This window comes from Ixodes scapularis, unplaced genomic scaffold (genome assembly GCF_016920785.2).
Source record: "Ixodes scapularis isolate PalLabHiFi unplaced genomic scaffold, ASM1692078v2 PGA_scaffold2__306_contigs__length_199485367, whole genome shotgun sequence".
Taxonomy (NCBI): Eukaryota; Metazoa; Arthropoda; class Arachnida; order Ixodida; family Ixodidae; genus Ixodes; species Ixodes scapularis.
Genome location: NW_024609857.1, coordinates 39,144,084 through 39,154,655, shown reverse-complemented (window position 1 = coordinate 39,154,655; position 10,572 = coordinate 39,144,084).

The following is a 10,572-nucleotide window of genomic DNA, read 5'->3' as shown; positions in this document are numbered from 1 at the left end:
AATTTTTTGTGCGTGTTTTTCGTAGGAAATGTAAATTTTCATTTGTGGCTTTATTGCGGTATGGCCTCTAGCTGTAGGCGAAACTTCAACCAACATTTCAGGCATGGTTGACAGGGCAGGCAACGCATGAATGGCAGCTGGTATATGAAAATGAAGAAATATGGCCCAGGATTGGACCATCACTATAGATTTCCATCTCACACAATCAGTGCTACTGATGGTCTTAATGAATTGGCAGGTTATGTATACTAAGTAGTTTATTTTGTGTGTTTTAGACAAGATCGCCGAAGCAGAAAAGTTTCATGCTGCTCGAGCAACATGTTAAATATAGTCTGGGCCATGAAGAGAGAACCACAAGTGAGGCAACCCAAGTACAGAGGAGAAGTTGAAAAAGAAGGGACATTTATATATATTGCTTGCATTTGGCCTTTGCTGGATTCGGATAGTATTTCAATCGACTCCACTGGTGGTATCTGCAAGCTTGTTTATATCATCCCTCAAGTAATGTTCAACAAACGTAAGCGGAAGTAGCCCGTTGTTAGGCCCTTGGGCTCTAAAATTGAGATTTTAGCTTATTAATATTGTCTTGAAGCTAAAATACCAGAAGCTTTTCTCACGCAAGCTGTCACCCTTCACAGGTTCCACATTTTTTGCTACTAGTGCAGCATCTACCACTGTACAGACGCTAAAATGCCCGCTGTTCCTCCTGTCTTCCTCTGTTGTCAGAGAGGCCAGCTGTAGGAAGTTTGGAGGCTGAGGAAGCTTTTGGGAACCTGCATCAGTGTCTTATTTAATTGGAAATGACAATTTAAACTAAACGGTGTATTTTCCGAATACTCAAGCCTGGAATAAATAAAGAATGTCAGGAAAAAGTATAAACATTCCAAATTACGGTACTATTGCTGTGCATGTTTTGGGCAGTTCAATGCATCTTATACAGGCAACTGGGGGCAGTCGGCCGTTTTTCCTGCTACCATACAAACTAATTTCTAGTAATTGTGCCTCTTTAAAAAAATATATATGCCTGCATACGTGTATGAACTATATCATTAATTCACGAAGCTACATTTATGTAAAACAACCCTGTTCCACGAGCATTTCAAAGGCCTTCAAACTTTAAAACATCTCCGAACCAGCGCATGCAGACTGGCACGCGCAGAGTCAGGGTCGCGAGCTAATTTTTCGACCGCCGAGAGGCTCTTGATATAAATGCCATTTAAAATGCCTGCAAAGCGGGATGTAATATTCTCCTAAATCATGAACATGCAATGAACAGAATTCCAGCGTCTGAAACACTAACGCCTCCGCTTCGCCGACCGCTCGCAAGATTGCCTTGTGTCGTGTGGACGGACGGGAAGGTTCATCGGCGGAACTGCCTCCGCCGATTGCTTTCGGGGTTTGTAACCCAATTATAAAGGTAGGAGTGACAAGCAGGATTATAAAATATATGAAAGCACGTCAATATCGGCCTCACCGAGCGTCTTGTGCACCGGGTAAACGAGGTCCCGCTCCTCGAAGTGCTTGCGGCACACACCGTCGAACCAGGGAACCGGTGCAGGGAAGCGAGCCGGATGCGAGATCTCAGAGCGGAGTCCTTCCCCTGACGTCACGGTACACCTCACCCAGTCAGGGCGCGGCGACCGCAGCGATGCTTGTGTTCGCTAATAGCAGAGATCAGTGGTGCTGAGCTCCAGGCATTGCTAGAGTGCTGCCATTCTCATCAGCGCAGTAGTTGGACACGAGCCACTATCTAAGTGTCCGCCGGGGAATTGATTGTTATGAGACGAAGTCGAGTGCTCACGCAGTTCTCACGTCCAACCCGTCAGCCGTGCTCCACTGTCGTGGGGCTGGTGGTTTCGATCCCACAATTAAGTCACCAAGCTTTGCGAAGGAAAGATTGAAAAACAAAAATACTCCCGCAATTTTACCGCCACATAGAAGCTTCTGATTCAGTGGCGGTCTGTGCGAGTATACTTGGGCCAGGCTAGGACTAGAGCCACTAAATGAGCTTCGCTTAGAGTATCGGCGCTCAGTTCCCCGACATTGTTGTGGGCACCGCCATTTTCTTTCGTGTGCAGAGCAGATGCAACTGGCGATCGTCATTATTCAAAAGCGTGACTTCCTCAGCATTAGGTTTGGTATTAGGAAGGTCATGTGATGTTACTTTGTTTTGTCGCGAACTGTTTAAGCATTTAAGAAGGGCTAAAAAGCGTTTCCTGTGATTTCAGATAGAGCTTCAGATAACTGGCAATTATGATTTTAAGATACAATATGGCCAAGTGTTGTTACTCTAAAGCGTAGCTTATTTAGTGGCACTAACTAGAACCATTCTGCCTGTGCAAGGTCATGAAGATTCCAACCTGTAATTGTGCACCCCTCCGTACCTCCGTGACAGTTCGGTTCCCGAAAAACTTTTGGGGAGTCTGCTAGGCCAATGTTGGAAACACCGTCAGGCTTGGGAGCCCAGTCGCGTTGGGACAAGGGGGCATTGATTCTTTTTAGACATTTCAAAAACAGTTGGTTAGCTGGGAATCCAAAGACAGATTACGAAAATCGTACAGCATTTCCACTCTCGTGAAGAAGGAAAACCAGCGGAGCTGTACTCGATACACTGTGCGCTTCTCCTTCGTCGTCGTCTGTTTTTAGCGCTGTTTCCTTCGATGAATTCCCACCAACGCGCCCAGCTATCCATTCTTCTATTATAGCTGGAAAGCTTGCCGCCATCTACGAGTGACGGCGGAAACCATACTGGTTGTGTGCTTGCTGCCGTCGCTTATAGATGGCGGTAGCTGTCCAGGTAGGCTTGTGCCGACATACAGGGATACGATCCTGGGGAACCTAGCCCTTAACAGCTCCGCCGAACCCCAAAGCGAAAAAAAGAAGAAAGGAACAGCGTTCATTTGCCGTGTGTGCTCCTTGTCTCTGTCCCTGTCATTCTGTGCTTTGTGTTTTGTCATGCATGCATGTGAAACGTGGGAGTCCAATGTGAGAAAAAAAAAACTCAATTAAAATAATGAACATCCCTTATAATTACGTCCTTGTTTTTCTAACCCCTAATTTTCTCTTCCAGTCTGTTCGTTACAAAGAGGAGTGATAAACCCAAATCCGCAGTGTATGCTCGTCTATCGCTTCAGTCATCTTTAATAGACTCGAAAAGAAAAGGGGGGGGGGGGGGGGGGGGGGGGGGAGAGGAAGACGGGAGAGGAGGACCGCTCGCTTCCCGCCACGATCATGTTAGCGAAACACCGCAGTCGAGTAGAGACGAATATAATTACACGGGTCTCGTAATTAGTTCCTTAAACTTTAAGCACGCCCCCCCCCCCCCCCCCCCCCCCTCTTTTCCGTCCCTGGCCCGAAACATCGATCTTTAGTTTGAGAAGGCGAACAGACAGAAGCGCCGCGGACAATGGGAGATAAATTAGTTTAGCAACGAGACGAGTCAGAAACCCTTCGTCGCTCGTCAGACAAAGAACAAAAAATGAAAAAAATACAAATTAATTGAGAGAGAGAGAAAAAAAAAGCGAAGAGAAGAAAGGGTGGTTATGTACTTTCAATTGACTTTTAACGTACCTTCCAAGAAAGCTCACAAAACAGACGATACGTGGCAAAAGAAGAGTATGTTGTAGCAACGCAACACGGAATGGCGCAAGACGTTCGCGTGTCGATACAAAGGAATTCAAAACAAAATACTCAGACGGGAGGGGGGAGGGAGTGGGGGAGGTTGCCGTGGAAACTGAGTTGGAGGAAGGCAGCCATTATTTTTTAAATTGGTCTCGGTTGCGCTTTTAACTCGCTTCTAATGTCGAAAGTCGGTGAAAAGGAAACTGTGTTCCCCGATAGCCGCCGCCCGGGATTCTCCGTGTCCTCCCCGCGAAAACCTTCAATTCGACACGGAGCTCTGCGCTTCCTCCCGTCGTTCGCCTCCTTCACGCTTATCCCGTGTACCCACCCTGCTTTTGTTTTCTTTTTTTGGCTCCCCCGTGTGTTGCGAGACATTTATATTTATTTAGTCTCACGTATTACTCATATACTCTTTTTTTCTGTCTTATACTTGTTCTCTATCTTGCTATAAGCGAGGGAACCTTTCATGCAGTAAGATTTTTTTTTCTAGGGTTACAAAATTTTGATCTATTCCTTTTTTTTTCCCTTTTTTTTTTTAACTGTAATTTATAATTTTTTTTTTTTTTTTTTTTTTTTTTTTTTAGGTCGTTGCGCGTTGCGATGAGCAACTCGAAAGTTTCAGATTTGAATTTCGAGGGCGACTCAGTAAAATATAAAACACTTTTTTCTTCTTTTTTTTCTTCTTTTTTTTTTTTTTTTTGCAGCTATAGTTGTTAATGTATTTCTCAGCTGCATTCGCGGCGTCGGCGTTGTGCAAGGCAGACGACGTCATTTCATATGCTCTTGCGCGTGCATGGTCCCCCGTGACACCAGACAAATCGCGCGCACTTGGCTCTTGGTCCTCGCCAGGCGGCAGTGTCTTCTATTTCTACGTAGAGTGCCTTCATACACACGCGCGCCTTTGCTTGAGTGGTGACATCTCAGCCATTTTTCCGCTCAATTGTTTTTCATGCCTTTTGAAGTGCGCGCAATCTGGTGTCACTCAGCTCGAGCGCGTAGCTTTGGCTAATGCATAGACGCCATTTTACCGCCCAAGTCATGCACCGAGTGCGCGAGAGCGTCACGCGCTGGCACATTCAGTGCAACAATGGATGTCTTCACCCTGAGACAGACAGACATGCAGGCACCCTATTTCTACGTAGGGTGCCTACATGTCTGTCACTTCGGCGGTAAAATGGCGTCTATGCATTAGCCAAAGCCACGCGCTCGAGCTGAGTGACACCAAATTGCGCGCGCTTCAAAATGCATAAAAAAACCATTGGGCGGAAAAATGGCTGAGATGTCACCACTCAAGCAAAAGCGCGCGTGTGTATGAAGGCACTCTATTTCTACGGTCGGCGGGGAACGCCGCTAGGCATTTCTTAGCATAGAACTTGATTTGCGTGCACTATCAAATGAAAAGGGCCCACCACTCGTAATGATATTTGTCTTGATTTAGTGCTACGCAGGGCCGTTGACTCACGTGTGGAGTGTGTTGCATTTTCCTGCATACCACAAAGCTATGTTTTGTGTGATCGAGTAAATAAAGAGTGGATACGCATAGAAGTGGGGACTATACTACGTGACACGGTAGCTATCGCTGCCACTTTTTCGCACGATGTGGCGAAAAGCTGCGGATTTTTAGTACTAATTACTTAGGCTCCGGAGGAATTCCTTCGCGATCTTTAAAACAGCCCACGAGCCCTGCACAGTTTTGTGGGAAGCACGGTCACAAGCTCATCCCTAATGCCTCTTTCAGACCTTTGCGTCGCAATTGCGTCCACAACAACGAAAACGACCACAACATATTCACCGATACAACCGTGACTCACGATTGCTTCCCAAAGGTACTATACTTACATTGCTTGCCACGTTGTGTGCGACGAACTGTATTACCGGTTACTTTGTCGTTACTGTCGTTCCAGCTACTGCGAACGCAACCGTCGCAAATGTCTGAACCAGGCATAATGCGCTTTCGTTTTGCTCTTGTGCACGGCAAAAGCACCCCGAGATGCTATGTTTTCTTGCTCGTATCTTAAGGGGTGTGCGGCTTTGCGTTTCAGTATGCGGTCTGCAATGTCGTTTTCCGTGTTGGAATAAAATGCGGCGTTTTTGTGCATGATATTGGTGTGTGCTTTTGGAGCAGAAGTTGAGAATGCGTGAAAATAAACACCACCATAACAGTCACGGAATCAATTCGCTCCGTGGACAAACCAGAAAAGGCAGTCGCCGTGACGTGCTGCGTGTCGTGTGGCATGTGGAGTTGTGAAGGAAACGACGTCGGTGCTGCTGCCCCGAGCGCTGGGCACGCGGGAGGTGCTAGCACTCGATTGCTGGGTCTGTTCGGATAAAAGTGTGCGTTTTATAGTGTCCTGCATTCCTGGTTTTGCCATATATACATAAACTGGTGCTATATATACATAAAGTGTCCCATAACCTCAAGAAGGTAGCGAAGAGGTACAATGTACCTTTCGTGTTCTCTGCGCCATGCAAGCTTGCGGGTCTTCGTCCCAGGATTTCCTAGGGAAGAGCAAAGATGAGTGGCTGCATCAAAAAGCACGCCCGCGACCGTATATGGATTGTTCCACGGCGGTGGTATACGAGATTCCGCTCTCGTGTGGGAACGTATATTGGTCAAAATGGACGTTGTGTTAATGACCGCGCACGGGAACATGAATTATCAATCAGGAATAAAGGCAATGCACACTTGCCAACTCACGTTGCGGATTCTGGGTGTGGGGCGCTATTTCACAAGATCAGGAGCTTGGGTAGAAGTAAAGATACCACAGCCAGGGAACTGATGGAAGCGTTTTATATAAAGAAGGGACGTGCCTGTTTTAGCGATACCTCGGTTTCTTTGTTCGAGAGTGAAGTCCAGTTTTTAATGTGAAAGCATTAACTGGGGGTGGGGGGGGGGGGGGGGGGGGTCTCATGGAGCGAGCTGACGTCATCAGTCTAAAACGCGAAAACGGCAGATAGTTTCCTTCGGTTCCATTGGCTGGCGCGCGTCGACGGGGCTCCCATTCGCTGCTGCGCTCGTCAGTTTCCACGACTGCTCACCCCATGGATGGCGCTGCGTGTACATCAGCGCGGAGTGTCCAAGGCCACCAGGGGAGCACACGCGCCGACCGGCGACGAAAAGTACGCAGCAAACGAAAAAGGGATCGGACGAGTCGCATTCACAACTCATAAGGAATTCTTAGGTGTGCCTCTATCTCTTTATCTCGGTCGATGGGGTGATAATGACTATCGGGGAATGCGTCTTGGTGTGTGACTTTTTTCCTTCTGTGTAGAGTGCTGCGCATGCTCTTTCTGGATGTTCGTGGTTGATTGGGCACGAATAACCTAGTTGAAAGTTGCGCTTGTCCGTGTCTACTCCCTTGTGATTGTTCCCTGTGTCGCGCAAAAACTAGATTCCTTCTTTTACAGCGGTAGCTGTTACGGGCCCGTCCCCCCGGTTTCACGGCGCCGTCAGTGTGAACGAAAAGTCTCCGCTAAGTTTGGCGGAAAAACCTACGCACTAATTCAGCTTCCCCGCTAAGTTTAGCGGGAAAATTGATGTCACGTGACCTGACGTCACGGGACCTACGGACAAGATTCCCCGCTAAATTTAGAGGAGAGGTTTACGTCACAAGACCTATGCACCAATTCAGTTTCCCCGCTAAATTTGGCGATGATACGACGATCGTCATCGTCATATCGTCGAATAAGCAGCACAGCTGCCGCTCTCTAAACGCATCATGCCGCGTAATCACCAATTTTTTTTTCTTTTCTTTTTTTTTACAGACGTTAGCGTGATTTTTAATTTGGTAAGAGACTACAGCTTGTACTGGAGCATAGCAAAAAAAAAAAATACATTGAGTGGCAGCAAGGAGGATATGGTAGTTTTGATTGAAAATATGCTTTCACCAATCAATTCTCCCATAAGCCCGTTGGTATCGCCGGAGTATACGTTTCTAAGGATGCTGACAAGTCGGGCAACGTTGTAACCTGAGTATGCCGCTCCGGCTGGGCTGTACGTACCACTGACAGTTTTTATGGTGTGGGAGAGCTTTCGGTAAATGATGAGCACAGAACATAATAACCGCACCATACGTTCATTGTTGATTACACTTTGCTCAGTCAGTCCACTAGATTTCTGTTTATTTTTATGACGTAATTATTCCTCCGGGACTCCGTTAACGGTTTTGGGGATACACCCCGGTCGAGGTCGCGCTCCCGGCATCGTAATAAAGTCACGTGATTTCGCGAGAGGAACGCGTCACCTAGGTCTGCAAACATACACAGAGTAAGAAGCGGACGGTTGTCGTTGCATCATCCCACCATCCTTTACGCGACGCTTTCTTTATATGTCGTCGGCGCGTTGCGCGGGGCCCGCATTGTTGTGTCGCGAGCACCCGGCCGACCTCCCGCTGGGTGCCCCAACTAGGACGAGGGGAGCCATCGACAGAAGGAGCCACTCACCGGGCAACTCGGTACAGCGACGGCAACGTCGGCCAGTGTCCAGACGGCAGATGGTTCTGACTCGTCGGAAATAACCTGCGACTTCAGCCGAGTGTCCGCATCGACGGTGAAAGAAGGGTCCCCGTCGCGGACTTTGTTCTTTTTGCCGAGCGCATTCGCAGCGGGGCCAATTTATTGACGGCGGTCAATGGCGGCTGCATGCGGACAGACTCTGCAATTTGTCGGGCGGGTTTGTGGTCGCAAGGCGGTTTGCGAAATGTAAAGTTACGATTACCTCGTGTCTACTCAGGAGGCCGATGATTCCGTGGAAAGAGAGTAAACGACAATAAATTTTTGACAGTTTTCTTTCTTTTTTTTTTTTTTTTTTTTTTTGTACGGTCGGAGTTATTTTGAATTGTGGAACTTCTGCTATGGGAGAAAACAATGTTTTGTCCTCGCCACGCAACTGGAAGGTGTACACAATTTTATCACGGCTCATAATCGTTCTTGTTTTGCTCTTCTATATTTTTTTTTTACTTAATTCAAACTGCAATGCCTTACTTTTTTTTTTTCACCCATACCGGATCTGTACAAGTATGTATGGAAATTGTCTATACTCGCTGACAGTTCAAGAAGCGCATTGCGTGTTGCGTCTTGCGCATTTTATCATCGCTCCTCAGCCATTGATATTGCGGTATTAGGCGATAAGCCACGCCCATCATTTCTCAGGTAAGCAAATGGTGCATCGAAGCGATTAGCTTTGCGTCTCTCGCATGCGCTGCGCAAGAAAGCGTCGGACCCGGATTAGATTCCAACTAACATTTGCACGCCTTTATTTGCAGAGTCGCGTGCGAGAACGGATGAGCGGATTAGCGGCAAACAGGGGGTCAGGATCAAGGATTATGAACGGGGGTTTATCAAAATTTGCCCCTCTCCCGTTCTATCGGGGCAAATGCACGCGGTAACGCGGAATGTATTGCACGTCCCTTCGCGCTGACATTGCACAGCTGAACCATAGTGCACGGTGTAAGATACATTGTTTAGGTGAGGACACGCGGGGGCTGAATGCGCGGCGCGAGGAATCAGATAGAGTTCGTTCGACAAGCATCTGAAAGGCTGCATCATTCCGCGGCCACCGTGCCCGCGGCTGACAGTAGGGTATAGTTTTAGCGAGTCGTTTTTCGAGCATACGGTTCGGAAATCACGAACGGTGCAGCTGGTCCGTTCTGTGAAACCGTACGTGAAATTTGACATATTTTAGCGAATCGTGAGACTGGCGCAACCGGGTAACCAATGATTATGATAGTGTTTAACAGTGGCGCCATCTTCTAGTAAACATGTGAAACATTCTGCAACGTTTAAGTCCGTGGTGGCTCGTGTATCCGGCGTACGCCTGATGTAAACAAGACAGCCGACGTAACATTTGCCGGTCGGAATTTCGAGAACTGCGAAGCTATAGATAGAGTAAAAAGTATCTGAACGAGCGTAAAGGTATGTGGTGTCTCCGTCATCTTGAACTTGAACGATCGTCCACGTTGTGTGCCGACGAACCAAATCATTTCGTCCGCTCGCGGTCGCCACGGCAGCTAATCTGCCCGCAGATCGCAAATATTTACTAGCATGCGCAGTTTACAGCATTCACGATCGCTTACTATTGTGAGAAGTCCTCGAAATGATATGGTTCAGACTCTCAAATGAAGCAGATTAACAGGATGGAAAATCGCCTCTCGTTGTCCTAAGCCTAACGCTCGACTGGGTCGGCGAAGTCAGTCGCCGAACCGACCGTCATCTTTTTTTTTTCACACGAGTCCTGAACGGTGCTGGCTGCGTGCTGCGTTGCGGTGACGACTCCAGCGGCCGGAATGGGAAAAACGAACGAGAAGAGCCTCCCGACGCCCCGAACGACTCGCGCGCGCATGCGCAGTGGCGTCGCCGATGCGTTCGAGGGCGAACCGTTCGCGTGGAAACGACCTGCTTAATTAAAGGGGTCATGAAACAAATTTCGGGTTGGGATGAATCATTTTAAATTGGGACTTTACTAATCGCATATCGTTTAGTTGGCCAAAAGAAAGAGGCTAGAAAGTCAAAAGCCAGCTTTTCGGTACGAACATTTGAAAATATAGCGGACTATTTTCTACCTTCTTGCCTTCGAAAGCTCTCCGCCTTTTCACTATGATACATCCGCGGTTCCAAAAGCGCGTCACCGGTGCCAAACTGACGTCAGCAGAGCACAGCTCCCGGATTGGACACGAGAACTGCGTCACTCGGACGTATGCGCTCGTCAACAATCAATCCGTCGACGAATATTTGGATTCGCGTTCGTGGCCAATGAGTGCCCTGACGGAACTTATTGTCACTGGGGAATGACAAGTTCTATGGTGTGCATAAAAAGCACGGTGGAAGCTAAGAGTCATCGCACCGGTGCCGAAGGAATGTCACGACCACGTGATTTCACAATTCGCATTTGAGTTGAGGATTAAAGCGAAGGAGGAAGAAGTAGGAAAATCGTTTCATGACCCCTTTAAACTC